This window comes from Triticum aestivum, chromosome 4B, assembly GCF_018294505.1.
Source record: "Triticum aestivum cultivar Chinese Spring chromosome 4B, IWGSC CS RefSeq v2.1, whole genome shotgun sequence".
NCBI lineage: Eukaryota > Viridiplantae > Streptophyta > Magnoliopsida > Poales > Poaceae > Triticum > Triticum aestivum.
This window is the reverse complement of record NC_057804.1, coordinates 596539364-596562152: the sequence shown is the minus strand read 5'-3', so window position 1 is coordinate 596562152 and position 22789 is coordinate 596539364.

Sequence of the window (22789 nt, the reverse complement as noted above, 5' to 3'; positions counted from 1 at the left end):
CCAAGAGCCCTCCCCATAACCGTTTGGGACTTGCTTTCAATTAGGGCGTCATACCAAAGGCACGGTTGGGTTACCCATTCCCGTATTGATGATAATCCTAGAATAAAGGGCCACGATCTCTTCTTTGGCAAGACGTGCCAAGGAAACCACCTCGCTCAACACGCTGAGGGGTTGATGTCACGCTGCGGAATACGTCAGCAGATTAGATTGGTGCAGATATTATTCTCTCTATGGTGGTATGTGGAACTTATTCTGCAGAGCCGAACACTATCCTTGTGTTCAACATCTTCTATGAAGAATTTGGAGGAGGAACCCGCCTTGCAATGCCGAAGACAATTTGCGCGCCGGACTCGTCGTCATTGAAGCCTGGTTCAGGGCCTATTGAGGGAGTCCTGGATTAGGGGGTGTCCGGATGGCCGGACTATGACCTTTGGCCGGACTCCCAGACTATGAAGATACAAGATTGATGACTTCGTCCCGTGTCCGGATAGGACTTTCCTTGGCGTGGAAGGCAAGCTTGGCGATATGATATGAAGATATCCTCCCATTGTAACCGACTCTGTGTAATCCTAGCCCTCTTCGGTGTCAATATAAACCGGAGAGTTTTAGTCCGTAGGACGAACAACAATTATATCATAGGCTAGCTTCTAGGGTTTAGCCTCTCTGATCCCGTGGTAGATCAACTCTTGTACTACCTATATTATCAATATTAATCAAGCAGGAGTAGGGTTTTACCTCCATCGAGAGGGCCCGAACCTGGGTAAAAACATCGTGTCCCTTGTCTCCTGTTACCATCCGCCTAGACGCACAGTTCAGGACCCCTACCTAAGATCCGCCGGTTTTGACACCGACACCCGCCCTTAGAGCGGAAATCATACCACTGCCAGAGTAACGAGTCATGCCTGCCTATCAAAATTTTTATATGATAGCCAACAATCCGGACACCAACTGAGGAGTCCGCGCTACTTCACGGTATAACGTCCAGGTTAAACAGGTTCTGATCAGGAACCCTCGAACCAACCACAAGAGGATGTTTAGCTGCCCCCAAGTATTTGCCTTTACAAACTAACTTTGATGTAGAATAGGATTGGCAACGTGGAATCGGCCCGGGCACACAAGGACAAGAACACGTAAGTGAACCCCCCCCCCAAAGAAGGCAGTCCGGATTCACTTCAGATCCATTCACAGCCCCCTCCAGTCCGGCCATGACAGGTTCCGCCAAAAACACCTCTTTTCATAATCATCAATCATACTCATATGCATAGACATATCATCCTACTACAATGCGTAGACTTATATAACACTTACCGGCTGTCGTTCCTCAACGACGCCTTTTTGTCAAAAACGGCATCCACGCCTTGTGTTATGCCCGATTACGCCAGGGGCTTCACAGTACGGCAATAAAGTCCGACCACCTTTTCGGTCTCTCGGCACCCCGAACTTATAGCAATATATGCATCAGCTCTGAATCATGTCTTGGGTCATTGGTTGGGTTTGCCCGGCTCCCATGTTTTGCTACCTTATGTTCCACCCCATCGGCTAAGGTAGCGCTGGGAGAACTACTGCGATTGTGTCCCGGTTCTGCCGGACGAGCACCTCAGTAGAGAAAGCCGAAAACCGACTGTCATGATACAGCAAGAGCTGGTCATCTGTTCGAGAGGTTGTAAAATCCTTAAAGATTTATTCCGCATAACACCATTATAAATGCAGAGTGCGAGGGATCGGTCTTTCGATCAGGCGCCAATAGAGCCCCTAGTGCGGTTTTCCGGACACTAGGGGCTGCGCTGACCGTACTCGAATTCCTATGGCTAAGTGATAGTGGTAAAGCCCTATAGTCCGATTCCCTGGTTCGTGGTGAGGAACACCTCCTTAAAAGGACCCAGCCATGGGATAAAGCATGTTCAGGTATGTCCTGAACACGCCCGTATTTCTTTCATGGGGGTAGAAGCCGACGACTGGCCAACTCTCAGGATTTACATACACTAAACAGCCGCACAGGAAGAACAAATGTTCAAACAAAAATAAATAATAAAAGTGCCATTATCCCACATTACAAAGAATGGCACGAATGCCCTCAGGGAAATATAATGTCTTTGGTACACTTATCCGCCACAAGACGGGCTCCCTTCAGTACACCTTTATAGTACAACTCGGGCTTGCGGTGCTCCTTACCCTCAGGCGGCCCCTCAGTCATCAGCTTCTCCACATCAAGCTCCCCCCAATGCACTTTCGCACGGGCAAAAGCCATGCGTGCACCCTCTATATAGACCGATCGCTTAATAGCATCAAGCCGAGGACAGGCGCCCACAATCCGCTTCACGAGTCCGAAGTAACTGCTCGGAATCGGCTCCACGGGCCACAACCGGACAACTAAGTCCTTCATGGCTAGTTCGGCCACCTGATGGAGTTCGACTAGCTACTTCAGCTGATCGATAAAGGGCACCGGATAGTTCAGTGCCAAATACTGCGACCAGAAATCCCTCTCCGCCGACTTCTTCTCCTCAGTCGGTAGAATTGGGCGGCATCTGATATACTGCGAGGCAGGTCCGCAAACTCCCCTGGAAAAACAAGAATTCAGCTTGTCGCTTAGAGTTCTCCCCATTATCATGTACAAATCGCCATGAATACAAAAGGCCTTACCAGCCGCAACCTTCCGGGCCTCCTAAATGTCCCGCACAGCACCTCGGGCTTCTTCTCGAGCATTTTCCGCAGCTTGGAGAGCTTGGGCGACTTTAGACTCTTTCCCTACTAGACTCTGCTCCAAGCCCTCGCTTTTCTTTACAGCCTCCTGGAGCTCTCACTCAGCTGCGATGACCCTGGCCTCGTGTTTCTCACGAAGCGCCTGTTCGGCGGCAGCCTTCTCGTTGGCATCAGCCACAGCCTTCTTTAGTGCCTCATATTCGGCACTCTCTTCGGGAGCATACAATACAAATACTTTTCGCTAGGCACAATTACTCATTCGTGCCGAATTCAAGACAAAGTTTCAACATACCTTACTTGTCCTCCAATTGCTTCTTGACACGGCCAAGTGCTTCTTCGGCCCATTCCAGGCTCTGCTTCAGTCCGGACATTTCCGCCCTATGAGCGGCCGTCTTCTCTGCAGACGCCTGTTTTCACACAAAGGGGTATAAGTCATTAACAAAGGCTCCTGCAAAAGCAGAGGATTTGATCCCCTGTCTGGCTCTTTCTCGCCGGGCAGTGTATCAGGGGACTCATATTATGAAGATTCCTCAAGAGTTTCTTAGAAAACATACCTCAAAGGCCTTTATAAGGCCAAGGCAGGACTCATTCAGCCCGCTCTCGGTGGACTGAATCTTTTCAATCACCGCACCCCTGAGGGCCCGATGTTCATTGACGATAGACGCGCTCTTTAACGCTGTCGATAGACCGCCAGGCAGCTCTGCTTGGATAGAAGTTGCCGGTGGACTAGGAAAGCCTCCCACCGTCGAAGGTGGCTGCTCACCCGATACTGGAGCCTTAGAGGTCTCCAGGACCTTGTCTGGCTGTGGTCCGAACCCAAGATCCCCCCCACCATCGACACGCCGAGGGGCCGCCACCCCCGCGTGTCCGGCCCCAGAGACATGCCTCCCCTGGTCCGGACCTCGTTGAGATAACACCTCAGTGTCGCGCCTGGACTTGGAGGAAGGGGCCTCTAGAGGCGTCTCACTCACCAAAGTGTCCGAGTTCAGCGAATCCTCCAGTGAGGACTGTCCGGCGTGAGACCTCGCCGGGTTGTATGAAATATGGCGACAGTTAAAACTAATGTACCCAAATGACCCTGGATGCATATGCATGTTCGAATATCGGATACTTACGACTTTTCCAGGGGCTAGGCCCTGGGATTCCACTCTGGGCTGTTATCGGTAGCCGTGGTGGGTGCCTCTGGGTGGGAACCTCTCCCCCTCTTGGGCGACTCGGCCTCCAGGGACGAGGAGGCCGACCTCTTCTTCCCACCTCCACAGTGAGGCTCGTCCTCCTCTGCTTCCTCCTCTTTGTCTTCGGAAGAAGGATCGTCGCTGGAGTCTTGGGACTTTGTGTCCGAAGCTTCGCGGCGACGGAGGCCGCTCCATGTGTTTTTGACCTTCTTGGAGGCCTCTTTCTTTGGCGCCTCATAAGGCACAGGGACCAGCATCTTCGTCAGAAGAGTTCCGGCCGGTTCCTCCGGTAGCGAGGCTGGACATTGTATCTGCTCCACCTTTTTATCCATCCCTGGGGTCATGATAAGGCATGATAAAAATGTCTCCCTCAGGACATGCCAACTGAAGCATGGATAGACAGAACGTAGCTCTAACTTACCGGGCTTGCAGAATGGGATAATTGGTACCCACGGTCCTCGGCGGAGCACGGCCATGATTTGCCGGACTTAAAGAACACATTCCAGATATCATTGTGGGAGGAATCATAAATCTCCCGAAGGGTTTGGTTCTCGGTTGGGTCGTAGTCCCACAAATTACAGGCTCGAAGCTGGCAAGGGAGAACCAGGCGAACTAACATCACCTAGACTACGTCGACGAGCTTGACGTCCTTGTCGACCACACTCTGAACGCGCGTCTAGAGCAGTAACAGCTCATTGGACGAGGACCAGTTCAGGCCCTTCTTGGGCTAGGACGTGAGCCGTAGGTGGGCTCCGGATCTGAACTCGGGAGCTGCAGCCCACTTTTTGCCGCGCGGTTCGGTGATATAGAACCACCGCTGTTGCCACTCCTTGACGGAGTCGTTGAAGGCACCCGTCGGCCAAACGACCTTGGGCATCTTGCTCACCATGGCACCACCGCACTCGGCATGCTCGCCACTCACCACCTTGGGCTTCACATTGAAAATCTCTAGCCACAGGCCGAAGTGAGGTTAATTCCGGAGAAAAGCCTCACACATGACGATGAACATATATTGAGGAAAGAATTGGGGGAAAGATCATGAAAGTCAATCCCATAGTAATACATGACTCTGCGAACAAATGGGTGAAGGGGAAAGCCGAGCCCGGAGACAAAATGGGGAAGAAACACGACTCTCTCATGAGGCTCCGGAGTAGGGACGACCTGTCCCGCCGGTGGGAGATGGTAGCTGATCTTCTTGGCCAGGTATCCGGCCTCCAGGAGCTTCTTGATATCCCTCTCCTGGACAGTAGAGGCCATCCATCTGCCTCCTACTCCGGATCCGTACATCTTTGGAAAACCTCTCTTCGATGGAAAAGAAGAATGCTTGGGCTTTAGGGCTCGAACAGAAGGCGTGGGTAAAGAGGAAGAGGCCTTATCTCTTTATAGAGATGGTGAAAGCTTTTTGCGCCTCCCCACTTGCCTGGTGAACCCGCTCGCTTCCCACTCGCTGCGATTAGCGGTGCGGTTGGATTACCCATACCCGTATTGATGAGAATCCCACAATAAAGGGACACAATCTCTACTATGGCAAAACATGCAGAGGAAACCGCCGCGCGGTATGCGCTACGGCTGGTTGTGGGAGAACGGTTCGAATAATGACCCGACCGTAATAACATGTCATGTTGTCAGCATATTACGCTTGTGAAATATCATTCTCTCTACGGTGGTATGTGAAGATCATTTTGCAGATCCGGACATGGTCTACCTGTTCGATAATAACTTTGGAGTATTCGGAGAAGGAACCCGCCTTGCAATGCCGAAGACAAGACTGTGCACCAGACTCATCGTCATTGAAGGCTGGTTCAGGGGCTACTGAGGGAATCCTGGATTAGGGGGTATCCGGACAGCCGGACTATATACCTCGTTCGGACTATTGAAGCGTGAAGATACAAGACTCAAGACTCCGTCCAATGTCCGGAAGGGACTCTCCTTTGCGTGGAAGACAAGCTTGGCGATCCGGATATTGTGTTTCCTTCCTTGTAACCGACTCCATGTAAACCCTAGCCCTCTTCAGTGTCTATATAGACCGGAGAGGTTGGTCCTTGGAAGGCTGATCACAACTACAATCATAACCATCATAGGCTAGCTTCTAGGGTTTAGCCTCTATGATCTCGTGGTAGATCTACTCTTGTACTACTCATATCATCAATATTAATCAAGCAGGAAGTAGGGTTTTACCTCCATCGAGAAGGCCCGAACCTGGGTAAACATTATGTCCCTTGCTTCCTGTTACCATCAGTCTAAGACGCACAGATCGGGACACCCTACCCGAGATCCGCCGGTTTTGACACAGACACTAAGTGATGCGCGTTTCTCTCGTACACGTATGCGCGTGTGTGCGAGGCATTGGCTCTAACTGAACCCGAGCGAGGCGTTGGGCTCTAACTGAACCCGAGCGATTGCACTGCAGGCTACGCGTTACTGAACCCGAGCGATCGATCGATGGCTGTTAAGTGAACCCGATCGAGCGATTCCTTCGCTACTACTGCTAACTGAAGCCGATCGATGCTACCTCTGGGATGAACAGTAGGCGTTACGGGGGAGGGGGGTTGGATGAACAGTGAGTGGTGCCGTTGCCTCTGGATGAACAGGACCCCGTGGTGTGGAGGGCTGGATGAACAGTAGATGGTGTAGGGGTGCCCGTGGAGGGGTGGTTGAACAGTAGGTGGTGGAGTAGCACGCGGTGGAAGCTGGATGAACAGGAGCCCGTGGAGGCTGGAGGAGGTCGACGGTAGCCCGTGGAGGGTGGAGGAGGTCGACGGTAGCCCGTGGAGGCTGGAGGAGGTCGACGGTGGAGATGAACAGTATCCCGTGGAGTCCCGTTTTGCGGTATGCCACACCCCTCCCGATGAACAGGACCCCCATTTCGACCGTAGCGCTCCAACACAAGTCCGTTTTGTCCGTTTTGCGGTACGCCACACCCCTCCCGATCAACAGGACCCCCGTTTCGACCGTAGGAGGTCCGTTTCGTCCGTTTTGCGGAATGCCACACCCCTCCCGATCAATAGGACCCCCATTTCGACCGTAGGAGGTCCGTTTCCTCCGTTTTGCCGTACGCCAGACCCCTCCCGATGAACAGGATCCCGTTTCGAACGTGGCCGGTTGAACACAAGGCCGTTTCCTCCATTCTACTGTACGCCAGGTGATAACCCACAAGTATAGGGGATCGCAACAGTTTTCGAGGGTAGAGTATTCAACCCAAATTTATTGATTCGACACAAGGGGAGCCAAAAAATATTCTCAAGTATTAGTAGCTGATTTGTCAATTCAACCACACCTGGAAACTTAGTATCTGTAGCAAAGTGTTTAGTAGCAAAGTAATATGATAGTGGTAGTAACGGTAACAAAAGTAAAGACAACAAAAGTAATGTTTTTGGTATTTTCTAGTGATTGTAACAGTAACAACAGAAAAGTAAATAAGCGAGAACCAGTATATGGAAAACTCGTAGGCACCGGATCAGTGATGGATAATTATGCCGGATGTGGTTCATCATGTAACAGTCATAACATAGGGTGACACAGAACTAGCTCCAGTTCATCAATGTAATGTAGGCATGTATTCCGAATATAGTCATACGTGCTTGTGGAAAAGAACTTGCATGACATTGTTTGTCCTACCCTCCCATGGCAGCGGGGTCCTATTGGAAACTAAGGGATATTAAGGCCTCCTTTTAATAGAGAACCGGAACAAAGCATTAGCACATAGTGAATACATGAACTCCTCAAACTATGGTCATCACCGGGAGTGGTTTCGATTATTGTCACTTCGGGGTTGCCGGATCATAACATATAGTAGGTGACTATAGACTTGCAAGATAGGATCAAGAACTCATATATATTCATGAAAACATAATAGGTTCAGATCTGAAACCATGGCACTCGGGCCCTAGTGACAATCATTAAGCATAGCAAAGTCATAGCAACATCAATCTCAGAACATAGTGGATACTAGGGATCAAACCCTAACAAAACTAACTCGATTACATGATAAATCTCCTCCAACCCATCACCGTCCAGCAAGCCTACATGGAATTACTCACGCACGGCGGTGAGCATCATGAAATTGGTGATGGAGGATGGTTGATGATGACGACAACGACGAATCCCCCTCTCTGGAGCCCCGAACGGACTCCAGATCAGCCCTCCCGAGAGAGATTAGGGCTTGGCGGTGGCTCCATATCGTAAAACGTGATTGAGGGAGTCCCGGATTAGGGGGTGTCTGGATAGCCGGACTACCATCATCGGCCGAACTACCATCGGCCGGACTATCATCATCATCGACCGGACTCCAAGACTATGAAGATACAAGATTGAAGACTTCGTCCCGTGTCCGGATGGGACTTTCCTTGGCGTGGAAGGAAAGCTTGGCAATATGGATACGTAGATCTCCTACTATTGTAACCGACTCTATGTAACCCTAGCCCTCTCCGGTGTCTATATAAACCGGATGGCTCTAGTCCGTAGGACACAACAATATATAACAATCATACCATAGGCTAGCTTCTAGGGTTTAGCCTCCTTGATCTCGTGGTAGATCCACTCTTGTAAACATCCACAATATCAATATCAATCAAGCAGGACGTAGGCTTTTGCCTCCATCAAGAGGGCCCGAACCTGGGTAAAAGATCGTGTCCCTTGTCTCCTGTTACCATCCGCCTAGACGCACAGTTCGGGACCCCCTACCCGAGATCCGCCGATTTTGACACCGACATTGGTGCTTTCATTGAGAGTTCCTCTGTGTCGTCACCGATAGGCTTGATGGCCTCTTCAATCGACAATGACACAGTCCTGGGCGAGACTTTTCTCCCCGAGCAGATCTTCGTATTCGGCGGCTTCGCACTGCGGGCCAACTCACTTGGCCATCTGGAGCAGATCGAAAGCTACGCCCCTGGCCGTCAGGTCGAGTTTGGAAGCCTAAACTTCACGGCCGATATCCGCGGGGACTTGATCTTCGATGGATCTGAGCCACAGCCGAGCGTGCCGCGCTGTCATAATGCGCACGACCTAACTCTGCCGCCGGACAGCACCTTGGAGGCCGCACACGAATCCGCTCCGACCCATAGTCCGGAGCCGATCGCTCAGATCGAGGACGGATGGCTGGACACCGCCTCGGGAGCTGCAACTTCTACGGCGATGGAGCCGAACACTTACCTTGTCCCGCATAAAGCTCATGACCCCGAGGTGCCGGACTCTCTGCCGGACTCCGAACCTCCTGCGCCCCTGCCAGTCGAATCCGACTGGGCGCCGATCATGGAATTCACTGCTGCGGACATCTTTCAGCACTCACCCTTCGACGATAACTTAAATTCGCTGAAGCATCTCTCGCTATCCAGAGAGCCCTGGCCGAACTACGGCCAGGATGGTTGGGACGCGGACGACGAAGAAATTCAGAGCCCACCCACCACCCACTTCGTAGCCACCGTCGACGATCTAACCAACGTACTCGACTACGACTCCAAATACATTGACGGTATGGACGACGATGCCGGAGACTATCAAGAACCAGTGCCTACAGGACACTGGAAGACCACCTCATCATACGACATATATATGGTGGACACCCCAAAAGATGGGGACGGCGAAGAAGCAACGGAGGCCGATTCCTTCAAGAAACAGCCCAAGCGCCGACATCAGCGGCACCGCTCTAAATCCCGCCACAGCAAGAATAGAGATTCCGGCACAGGAGATAATAACACCCCAAAAAGTGCCGAAGACAACCCCCTCCAGCACGATCCAGCGCAGGAGGAGGCAGAAGCAAGCCCTCACGAGAGGCGCAACAAACTTGTATCCGCCGCCACCGCCTCCTCGAGTGTCTCCTAAACGATTACTTCGGTGGAATTATGCGGAATTAAGTCTACAACAATCCTGCAAAAATTTAGTCGAGTTCCGATGGAGGAATCTCCGGCAATCTCCGATATACCAGAGCCCTGTTGAATCTGGACGAGAATCCAGACGAGTTTAGGGCGTGGTATCCAGCGTCTAGCTCGGATGTCCTTTGGAGGATCCAACCGTTGATTTGCTACGGAATTCCCTTATCTACCACCTGCCAAAAATTCAGCTCGATCCGACCGTCCAAACTCCGGGAAACTTCCGACTAGTGCATCACTTTTTGGATCTGTTTTCTACGCGAAAACGAATCCGACCCGAGTTCGTCTTTTTTATGAACGGGATTTCGGACATCCTTTTTGAAGGAAGTTTTGTATGGGGTATTGTGTTTTGTTCCCGAACACATCCCACTAACTTTAAGATCTTTTGAACATGATCTTCAACATCATGCTGGTGTCAAACCAGTCCGGCTATATTGCTCCACGGCTGCTGACCTGCGCTAGACACGTCGTCACTTTGTTGAGCCAGGCTCAACTTCTTAGGATCATCATCTTGGCAAGCCGAACAAGAGTCCGGCATCGCGAAGGATAAATCATCACCAACATCGCTGCCCCACGGATTACACGGAGCGGGCATACCGGCATCGCCGCACGGTCGCTTCATCAAGCCGGCATCGACCACGTCACGACCTGCATCGGCAGGGCCACACTATTGCTTCTTCAAGCTGGTGTCCATCACGCCGACCTACTTCGACATCTCGGCTGGACTGGGGGCTTCGCCATCTCTTCATCAACCTACTTCGGACACTTCGGCGTCACTAGCCGACCAGGCATGGGTGCGCGGATCGAGTCCCAGTTTTGGGAATCACCTTCCTTCGGATTGCTACAACAAATAAACCAGGTGCTATTAATCCTAGTATTTCTTTTTGCTTGTTTGGGTTAAATTTTTCCCAAGGAATTATTACTCTGGTTAGTCCAGCATATGTACACAGGTCTATCAAATGGTGGCCGCATTATCGACGGTCGCATGATGGTTCGGTCAGTTTCCGTACACAGTTCGGCGAACGCCGCATCCAGAACTCGGACCGACCTGTGAATCCAGGCTTTGCCATGCCTTTATTGCATTACGCCGATGACCTGCATCGACATCGACTTCGGCGCCAGGCCATATTTCTTTTATTACTCACTTTGCATAAATTATTTATTATGCAACGATTATTTATTATTATTATCTCTGTTTGCACTATTTTTGTGCACAGGAAAATGATCCAGCCGGACTATATCCTTTGACGTCACCTCGGCTGGACGGGGGGCTTCGTCAACACTTCATTACCCCATGCCAGGGACTACGGCATCACTCTGCCATCCTGCATTGGCCGTGCTATGTCACCACTTCGGAGTGCCGAGATCTTTTCTCCGCCACCTCGGGACCGGCTTGGGGGATGGAAACTTGCCCCGCATCAAGCTCAGACCGCGTCGTCAATACCGAACACATTAACCAGCTAAGTTGCCTTCATGCTCAAAGTTTTAAATTTCTAACTTGTGTTCGGTTCGACCAAGCATTATACTTTTTTGGAAAAAAAAGTTGCTTGTAAAAAGTTTCCTTGTCCAAACTTTGTTTGCACATACTTGACACGCTACCCACGCTCATTATACCTGGGGGCTTCTTTAACAGAAGCTTATTAATTCGGGCTTTATGGCCAACACATGTGTCACACTTCCGCATGTACCTTTTATTCACCATTATATGCATCGATATGACTTAAGTTTTGGCCAAGCTGGGTTGCCTGGCTCCTGTGCTTACCCCTACGTTCCCGATTGTTCGGCTAGGTGGTAAAGGGAGCACCTCTGCGATTGTTACTTTCGGGTCAGCCGGATGTGTACCTCGGACTAGGTGAAGCCGAAAGCTAGCGTTCTTAAGGGAATACTCGGTCGGTGAACTAAAAGATGATTTCTTACCTATTTATTTACCTGCCCCCAGATGTTTTTCTGCTCTTTTCGCAGTCCGGACATGCACTTTAGGGTATGCCTCCCAGGGAAAGGAACCCCTAACGGAACTATTCTCTCTGGAAGATGTTTCTCACTAACCATGTAATATAACATAACTAGTTGGGCACTTGTCTGATAAAGCACTAATGACCCCTACGCCTGGTGTCCACGCATGCCCCGGTTTTTATAACCGCGAGGGTATTCGGACACACTCCGGACTATTGGGTCCAGAGGTTGAAGCGAAAAGGTCCGCTACGACAAACAATCTACAATCCGGCTAGAAGGCATTCTACATGTCACCTTACATTTTATAGTCAACTTTTACCCAAGTCGCTTGGGGGCTCTTATGTTTATTTGAGCCGTTTGATACTAAGTGTTTTTCTTCTTAGTCGTTGCAAAGTTAAAGCACGACAAAAGCACTTTTTTTCTAAAGTCCAATTTTCGGATTGGCACAGAACACTTGATCTTGTTCGGACGTCATGTTTTTACTGAAGTTTTTGGTTTTCCAAGCTTTTGGAACTTTTAACTATTTGTGTGTTTTCAGCACAAGTCTCGCAGTGCAACGCCGGACACCTTTAGAGATTCGGCAAAAACATTCTCGGATATTGCTATATATGCATCAGCTTCGAATTGTGCCTTCGGTCAATAGTTGGGTTGCCCAGCTCCCGCGCTTGCCTCCTATGTTCCGCTTTGTTCGGCTAGGTGTGCAAAGGGAGAACCACTGCGATTGTGCTTCCAGCTCGCATGGTCAAGCACCTCAGTGGAGAAATCCGAAAACTGACTGTCACAATAGGTGTAAACTAGTCAGTGATCCGACGACTATATTAAATGACGGGCCATTCATAACATTGGCCGAAGTGTTTCCGGCTTGACCTTGACTGTCGCCGAACACTACCGGGGGCTATTAACTGGCCTCCCAAACTAAATCCTCGATCTTTTGCTATTACATTGGAGCTGAGGTTTTATGATCATGCTTAGCATGACAACCCAAAGAAAGGAACCGATAGCGGGACTATTTTCTTTGGAAGACATTTCTTCTATTAAACAGCAATATAACATATCTCTCTGCGTACCTTTGTTTTGAAAGCCGTATGACCAGATTGCCTTGTTTATCGTAAATCTTTGCCCTCATAAAGGCTTTATAAAGTAGGACAAACACTCCTCGGCTATCGGCCGAGGAGGTTGAAGCCCATGGTCGGTCAACAAAGTTTTTTACAATGCGGATCCAAGCATTAATGACATAAAGTACTTGGATACATTGAGTCATTACACATAATTTGTGATTTTACTATGGATATTGATCCTTAATTCGGCCACCCGTGCCCGCATTAAGGCTCGGGGGCTACTGGGCTTCGGGCTTATTATTTACAAATATTAAAGGGGCACATTGATCCCCTGATCTGGTGTTGCCACCCGACCAGTGTGTCGGGGGCTACTGCATTGCTTGTTCTATGCAGAAAATCTTAAGTGCAATACAATTTCCGAGGAGTTTTTGATCCTCAGGTTGGTCGGCCGCACCCAACCTGAGTCTCGAGGACTCAGCACGCCGCTTTTTGTGTCCCAAGTATTCTGCCGAGCAAGGACTTGATCCTCAGACCGATTTTGCAAATCAACCTAAGTCTCAGCAGCTACAGGGATCAGCGGTCTAATGTCATCCTTCAGGCGCATCTCGGGTTTTAGATACCTTGAGGGCTACTGGCTATATATCTCGTCAGAGAATAAATTACATCAATAAAAAACATTGACCAAAAATCAGCCCATGACCGAGGTACTTAAACCACCTCGGAAGCAGTTCGACATATAGCTCGGATGCAAGTGGTTGGCTCCTTAGAGGGCATTTCCGGCATTAAGCTCGGTTAAACTCCTTCAAACTTCTTTGAACCAAGGTGATTTACGACACCTCGGATAAAGTCCGGCATTGGAGCACGGATACATAGTCCGGCGTTGGAGCTCGGATACAGTCCGGCGTTGGAGCTCGGATACATAGTCCGGCGTTAGATCTGGGAAGCAGTCCGGCATTGGTGCTCGGCTGCAAAAGATACCTCGAATGCAGTCCGGCGTTGGAGCTCGGACGCAAGAGGACATTGCCACCCGGGAACAACTTCAAACTCGAGGCATGGCATAAAAATAGCAAGGCATTGATAAAGGTCGTAAACTTAAAGGGGCTCAACGCGTAAACTCGTCGAATGCATTTCGGCGATCCTCAAGATAGAAGATGAGAAGATTTGTTGAACCGGTTTTCAAGACCGGCAACCGAAGATGAAGAACAGTTTGGAAGAATCGAGGAGCGTCCCTAACTTGAAGACCGGTTCAGGGGGCTACTGAGGGAGTCCCGGATTAGGGGGTGTCCGGATAGCCGGACTACCATCATCGGCCGAACTACCATCGGCCGGACTATCATCATCATCGACCGGACTCCAAGACTATGAAGATACAAGATTGAAGACTTCGTCCCGTGTCTGGATGGGACTTTCCTTGGCATGGAAGGCAAGCTTGGCGATACGGATACGTAGATATCCTACTATTGTAACCGACTCTATGTAACCCTAGCCCTCTCCGGTGTCTATATAAACCGGATGGCTCTAGTCCGTAGTACACAACAATATACAACAATCATACCATAGGCTAGCTTCTAGGGTTTAGCCTCCTTGATCTCGTGGTAGATCCACTCTTGTAAACATCCACAATATCAATATCAATCAAGCAGGACGTAGGGTTTTACCTCCATCAAGAGGGCCCGAACCTGGGTAAAACATCGTGTCCCTTGTCTCCTGTTACCATCCGCCTAGACGCACAGTTCGGGACCCCCTACCCGAGATCCGCCGGTTTTGACACCGACAGCGATGATTTCTTCTCTCTGATTTTTTTCTCCTCGAAAGCCAATAAATGGAGTTGGAGTTGGCGTCGGAGGGCCACCAGGGGGGCCACTGTGGCGACCAAATTCTCCGGGTATTAATTGCCAGAAAATGGCCCTTCTGCTCACCAGCCCCAGGATAACTGTTAGCTGATGAGGCACCAACTTGATACAGAAATTCCAAGCAAAATACAAAATATGTAGTACAAGACCATTCTGGCCTGTGAGTACAACAAATGGTTCTAATGGTTGATGGCGGAAGCGGTTTGTGGATCATCAGTGTCTATGGGACTCCAATTCCCACAGGAACAGCTGACCATGTTAACTCCTATCTTTGCGAGGCTGCTATCATCGGTTCTTAGGTTCCGGTACTATCAGCATGGTCGCTCCTCTCCGCGCAAGAAAATCTTGCAAAGACAATAGCCAGGGACAAGCCAGTGAGTACTTTGAATGTACTCGCAAACATTATGAACACAGGCATAATATGACAATGATGTGCTGAAAAATATTTTATGCTCATGACGTCAGTCACAAATGATAAATAAAGCTCTGATGCGTATGAGCAGGTTAATTATGAATATGTAATAACATAGCAATATAAAAATTATGAAATAAACAACAAACATGCCACAGTCGGGCGTCTTAGCGACACCACATAAAGGGCTTTAAAAGAAATGCCACAGTCAGGCGTCTGAGCGACACCACATAAAGGGCTTTAAAAGAAATGCCACAGTCGGGCGTCTGAGCGACACCACATAAAGGGCTTAAAAAGAAATGCCACAGTCGGGCGTCTGAGCGACACCACATAATGGGCTTAAAAAGAAATGCCACAGTCGGGCGTCTGAGCGACACCACATAAAGGGCTTTAAAAGAAATGCCATAGTTGGGCGTCTGAGCGACACCACATAAAGGGCTTTAAAAGAAATGCCACAGTCGGGCGTCTGAGCGACACCACATAAAAGGGCTTTAAAAGAAATGCCACGGTCGGCGTCTGAGCGACACCACATAAAGGGCTTTAAAAGAAACAATCATAGTGAATATCCCGGAGGTAAAAACCATCCCAGGGATATTCGATAATACCAAAAATATCACGGGTTAGTTCACAACGAAAATAATAATCATAATCATCATAAATGATAAGTAGTGTTTCCAGTTCTGGTTTAATAGTTTCACCTCCGGAGACCGACTCTAAGACCGACACTTGACCCATCCCACACTGTAGTCCTTAACCATGAACACGGCTATTCAAATAGGTTTAATCTCTGCAGAGGGTGTACTCTTTACCCACGAGTAACGAATTCCTTTAGTCCATCGGGACTAATTCCGTCTACGGTCTTTTTGTTGGAAACACACCTAACTTGCACACACCAGCTTAACTTACATGTGTCTGGAATCACCCACGACACCTGTCAAGCAAAACTCTAAGTGGGAAGGCTACAATCTCGACGTAACATGGGATCACAAAATTTATACCGTGCGCAAAACTGGGGAAGCTACCCCCTTCGTCTACAACCAAAACACCCATGCTCCCGGACCCGGTGGCATGACTACCGGATGCCTCCAGTATCTTCCACCATGGCCTCTCTGTACGGTGTGTGCTAGGAAAGGGGTTGACAACTTACTGAACCGTACCCTACTTATTGTAGAGACGAGTGGTAGTACGAAGCAAGTATGGGGGTTACTGGCACAAGACTCGATCTACGGTCGACTCAGGAGGTTGTAATATTTCCTGCATGATTAGTATAACAATGCATATATTTCAAACAACAGATAGAAACATCACGCGACATACCCCTCATGCCACACTGGACACGACCGTCTCGACGGAGGACTAGGAACAAGACCGGTTCTACCCAAGATAGAGGCCTTTCCGGCTTCCCTTCCGGTATGTATGAAAGGCATATGACGGTGATTTCCATATCAACTCATCAGCATAAAAAAATTTAACATGCACTCATGAGTAGGATCACTTCCTCACATAAAATGGCGTATGTTCGTGTCGCGGTGGTGTTGTCACCGAGTCAAACAACACACACAAAAATTACACCAGGGTTCAGAATGGTTGCCTTCAGGTCATGGGAAAGCAGGGTGCATTCCAAAACATCTTGAAATCTTCAAAAATCCTATTTAAAAGAATATAAATGAATTAACAGAGAAAAACAAAACAGCACAAAAAGTTGTTTAAATTTTTTTTTCAAATAAATCTTAAAATAAACTAGACAATATTTGAGAGAGGTAGGAAAAAGAATTAATTTATTTGGAGTTGTATTTAAAAAGATACAGCCGGTCAAAGTTTTGTCAAAAAATTTGTTATTTAAATAAAAACAGAAAAGAAAACGTTTCGAATATACGTACACGTCGAAGGCGCATTTTTGAAATGCGCTTCCACTTAACCCACGTGGACTGGGCGGGGTCACTGACAGTGGGTCCAGGGGGCCCCACTGGTCAGGTTTGACCAGTCTCCTTCCCCCTTCTTCCTCTGGCCGAACAGAGGCGGGGACTCCGGCGATCGTTGCCGGCGTTTGGCGGCTTCTCGCGGGCCCCCGAGGGTGGGGATGGATCCGCTAGACTGGGGCAGTCCTCCCGGTGGTCGCTGGGTCAGCGAGGACGGCGTGAGCTACCGGCGGCGAGCTTCGCGGCGGAGGAGGCTTCGGGGACAACGTGATTTTGGGTCCGCGGTGGTTCCCGATCAAAATCGAGCAGGGGGACGGGCTCACGGGAGGAAAGGCAGAATCCTGGTGGAGAGAGTGGAGAGGGGGAGGCCCTGGTGGCGCCGGAATGGCCGGGGCAGTGGTGGCGGTTGGAGTTGCCGGAGAGGAAGAAGACGACTCCCTCCCTTCGATTGACGGCCAAGGGGGCACGAGCGGAATGGTGTGAGGCTGCCTGCGTGCGGGTTTGAGCTCGGGGGCCTCTTTTATAGCACATCCGAGTCGGTTTGCGGCGGCCGTGGATAAGCCTGCCGGTGACCGCCGTTCTGTAGCTAGGGCGACATGGCGGCGACGCGCGCTAGGGGACGAAGCTGTGGATGAGCACGCACTGCTCCAGGAGGCAGGTGGCAAGCGCTGGTGGCTTGGGTGGCGCCGACACGGCCGGGGCCTGCAAGCGTCCGTCAGCTAGCCGTCACGGCCGTCCTGACGGTGGCGCTGTGGGGTGCCAGGTTGGTCGGGGTGGTGTGGCGGTGCAAGGGGACACGGCGTGCTGGCTGCGGTCGGTGACGGACCGGATTGAGTGTGGGGCGTGACGCGGCGGCTCGGGCGCTCGTGGGTGCCAAACGCACGCTCTGGGCGCGCCCAGAGCACGACCGGGACATGCTCGACGAAATGCCAGGGCAGCCTAGAGGTCGCGGTTGAGGCTGGCAATAAACATGTCTAGTCTAGGGTTAGCAATGGAATCAAGGGACATGGTGGATTGGTCAGGGGCTCAAGTTCACCAAGTAAACTTGAAGTCATGCCAAATCTGGCTGTGCACTCAGGGTGTTTGACAAAATGCCAAAGGCACCTAGGTAGTTCTTGGAGTGGCCAAATTCTCCAGATTCGTGTCTCTATGGATGTAAGAGAGGGTGGTGAAGTTGGTTTGCAAAAAGGAGAAACTTGCTAGTGCAAGTTTTGCAAAACTACAATTCTGGACAGAAGGAAGATGGCATCATTGCATGGACCAAAAATTTTCCAAAGAGAGCATGCTCCTGGACTTAGGGGTTTTGCAGGGTTGACTACAAGCATGAGAAAGCACAAGATCACTAGAGTAAGAAAGGATGGGGTTGCAGTAGAAAACACAAGTCTGGTCCAGAATGAAAAGGAGGTTGATGCACTCAAATATTCCAAAGAACAACACTATGTTTTTGCATAAAGTTGGATGGCATGCTACTACTGACATCCCATAATTTTGGTGGAGGCTCTAGGGAAATATTTAAATGGGTTGTAGTGGAAAATTGTCCACTGGACCAGAGAAGAAAAACATGTGTAACACTCAAAATAAGCAATGAAATAATTTTGTTATTACACAAAAGTGATCTAGGGGCATCACATTACATCTCCAAATTTTGGTTGGAATATTAGTTAAAGTTATCAACGGGTTGCAGTACAAACAGAGCTCAAAAATTTAAAACAAGCCATTTTAATGATTAAAGCTCAGGGTGAAATAATTTAATAAATAAATCTACTGATCCATAAATTGTTTTAATGAGGTGGCATAGAAGTACAAAAATGTTTTTTTGGAAAGCTCCACTTGGGAAAACTCCTTAATATTAAAAGAGATGCTCTGAAATCAACAGAAATATTCTTGCAGGCAAAAAAAAAATTTAAACTCATGGCAGAATTTTATTATCAAAATTTTGGTTAAATTTTTGGGGTGTTACACCCATGAGGTAGGGGGCGCGCCCAGGGGGCGCCCCCACCCTCTTGGAAAGGGTGTGGGCCCCCTGGTCTTCATCTTTGGCGAGGATTTTTTATTATTTATTCTAAGGTGTTCCGTGGAGTTTCAGATCATTCCGAGAACTTTTATTTTTTGCACATAAAACAACACCATGGCAATTCTGCTGAAAACAGCGTCAGTCCGGGTTAGTTCCATTCAAATCAAACAAGTTAGAGTCCAAGACAAGGGCAAAAGTGTTTGGAAGAGTAGATACAAGGGAGACGTATCACCAGGCCTCGTTTCCATCGCATGTTCCGTCCAAGCCCTCCCGATGAACACGACCACACATTCCGTTCCGACCCAGCCGGTTGGCTCCCACGCGTTCCGTTGCCTTGATACATCTCTGTCGTATCTATAATTTTTGATTGTTCCATGCCAATATTATTCAACTTTCATATACTTTTGGCAACTTTTTATACTATTTTTGGGACTAACATATTGATCCAGTGCCCAGTGCCAGTTCCTGTTTGTTGCATGTTTTATGTTTTGCAGAAACCCATATCAAACGGAATACAAACGGGATAAAAACGGATGGAGAAATATTTTGGAATATTTGTGATTTTTGGGAGGAAGAATCAACATGAAACGGTGCCCGAGGTGGCCACGAGAGTGGCCCACACCACCCCTCCAGGGGGGCGTGCCCCCCTATCTCGTGGGTCACCCGAAAGTCGGTTGATGACCTTCTTTGGCCGCAAGAAAGTTAATTTTTGGAAAACGAGCTGGGCGAAGGTTTCAGTCCAATCGGAGTTACGGATCTCCAGATATAAAGGAAACAGTGCCAGGGCAGAATTCAAGAACGCAGAAACAGAGGGATAGATCCAATCTCGGAGGGGCTCTCGCCCCTCACATGCCATGGGAGCCAAGGACCAGAGGGGAAATCCTTCTCCCATCTAGGGAGAAGGTCAAGGAAGAAGAAGAAGAAGAAGGGGGGCTCTCTCCCCCTTGCTTCCGGTGGCACCGGAACGCCGCCGGGGGCCATCATCATCACCGCGATCTTCACCAACACCACTGTCATCTTCACAAACATCTCTATCACCTTCCCCTCTATCTACAATGGTCCACTCTCCTGCAACCCGCTGTACCCTCTAATTGAACATGGTGCTTTATTCTTCATATTATTACCCAATGATGTGTTGCCATCCTATGATGTCTGAGTAGATTTTCATTGTCCTATTGGTGGTTGATGAATTGCTGTGATTGATTTATTTTGCTTGTGGTTATGTTGCTGTCCTTTGGTGCCCATCATATGAGCGCGTGCGTGGATCACACCATAGGGTTAGTTGTATGTTGATAGGACTATGTATTGGAGGGCTAGAGTGATAGAAGCTTCAACCTAGCATAGAAATTGATGCATATGGGATTGAAGGGGGACTAATATATCTTAATGCTATGGTTGGGTTTTACCTTAATGAACATTAGTAGTTGCGGATGCTTGCTAATAGTTCCAATCATAAGTGCATAGAATTCCAAGTCAGGGATGACATGCTAGCAGTGGACTCTCCCACATAAAACTTGCTATCGGTCTAGTAACGTAGTCAATTGCTTAGGGACAATTCCACAACTCCTACCACCACTTTTCCACACTCGATTTATTTACTTTATTGCTTCTTTATCTAAACAGCCCCTACTCTTTATTTATGTGCTCTTTATTATCTTGCTAACCTATCCTATCACACCTACAAAGTACTTCTAGTTTCATACTTGTTCTAGGTAAAGCGAACGTCAAGGGTGCGTAGAGTCGTATCAGTGGCCGGTAGGACTTGAGAGAGTATTTGTTCTACCTTTAGCTCCTCGTTCGGTTCGACACTCTTACTTATCGAAAGAGGCTACAGCTATCCCGTATACTTGCGGGTTATCAAGACCTTTTTCTGGCGCCGTTGCTTGGGAATCATAGCGTAGGGTGAATATTCTCGTGTGTGCTTGTTTGCTTTACCACTAAGTAATTTTTATTTGCTGTTCTTAGTTGTTCTCTATCATTATTTATGGATATGGAACGCAAAATACCAAAAAAAATAGATGTACTTGCTACTCATGTAGATGGGGTAACTCCTAAAACCCCCGACTCTCATTATGTGAGAGATATTATGTATTACTTTGATAATCCTGAGAAAACCCCATTCAACTTTATAATGGGAGACACGTTGGATCAACGTGAATACTTTAGGGATTATTGCTCGATACAAAAAGGGAAACTATTATGGGATCAATTTATTATGTTGCGTTGGTATGCTTGGAATCTCTGCTTGAGATAAGATATTACTTATTGCTCTAGGATGAAGGCTCCACACCTTCCCTTTTCATGCAAATTTAATGATAATGAAACCTTAGCTTCTTATGCTACTGGTATATATGATTACTATGATGTGGAACAAATAGAAGAATTTGTTGCTTTTAAGGCTGTTTATGAAATTGAAGCTTTGTTTGAAAAGTATAAAGCTTTTGATGATGATGGTTATAGGCCTGAAAATCTTGCTATACTTAGATATTGCTATGAAAATTATGAATACAATTACTATATTAATGCTTTTATGAAGAAAGTCTCCGCTGTCCAAGAAGAGACTAATATTTTGCAGGAAGCTATGGAAGAAGAAATTGATGAAACTATGCGCTCATTGGATGAAAAAGATGATGAGGAGAGAGAAGAACAAAAGGAGGAAGAGCGGATTAGCTACCCGTGCCCACCTTCTAATGAGAGTAACCCTCCAACTCATACGTTATTTAATTCCCCTTCGTGCTTACCGAAGGATGATTGCTATGATAATTGCTATGATCCCTTGAATTTGTTTGAAATATCCCTTTTTGATGATGCTTGCTATGCTTGTGGCCAAGATGCCAATATGAATTATGCTTATGGAGATGACCTTGCTATAGTTCCTTATGTTAATCATGAAATTGTTGCTATTGCACCCACGCATGATAGTCCTTTTATCTTTTTGAATTCTCCCTACTACACTTTATCAGAGAAGTTTGTGCTTATTAAGGATTATATTGATGGGTTGCCTTTTACCATTGCACATGATGATTTTGATATATATAATATGCATGTGCTTTCTGATCCTACTTGCAATTATTATGAGAGAGGAACTATATCTCCACCTCCCTATGTTTCCCATACGATAGAATTGCAAGAAACTGTTTATACTATGCATTGGCCTTTACTTGGTGTGCATGAATTGTTATTTTATGACATGCTGATGCATAGGAAGAGAGTTAGACTTCATTGTTGCATGATATATGTTACTTTGTGCTCACTACTAAATTACAAATCATTGTTAATTAAAATTGGCTTTGATATACCTTGGGATCCGGGTGGATTCATTACTTGAGCACTAAATGCCTAGCTTAATGGCTTTAAAGAAAGCACTGCCAGGGAGACAACCCGGAAGTTTTAGGGAGTCATTTATTTCTGTTGAGTGATTTTATATAGTTTTAAAACAAAAAAATAAATAAAGAGGGGAACCTAAAAACTTTTCAAAAACGAAAGTGAAAGTGAGAAAGAGAAGCATTGTTGAAGTGGGAGCTAGCCTTGAACTTTGTTCATGCTCACGGAAACTTTGTGAATCTTGATTACAGAAACTTTTCAAAAATAATAATTATCCCCTTGTATAATTCCATTGTATTATAAAAACAATGTGTCAAGGTTTGCCTTTAGGATGTTTACAATACTTGTTGGTTTGTACGGTGCAGGACAAAAACTTTGTCTGTAGTGCGCGATTTTACATTTTTAAATGGAACGACAAATGGTTCTGATTCCTTTTGAACTGTCTTTCTATACAACTTGTTTAATTTTCCTAGTTTTTGTAGAAGTTTTGGGGTATCAGAAGTATGGTGGATGT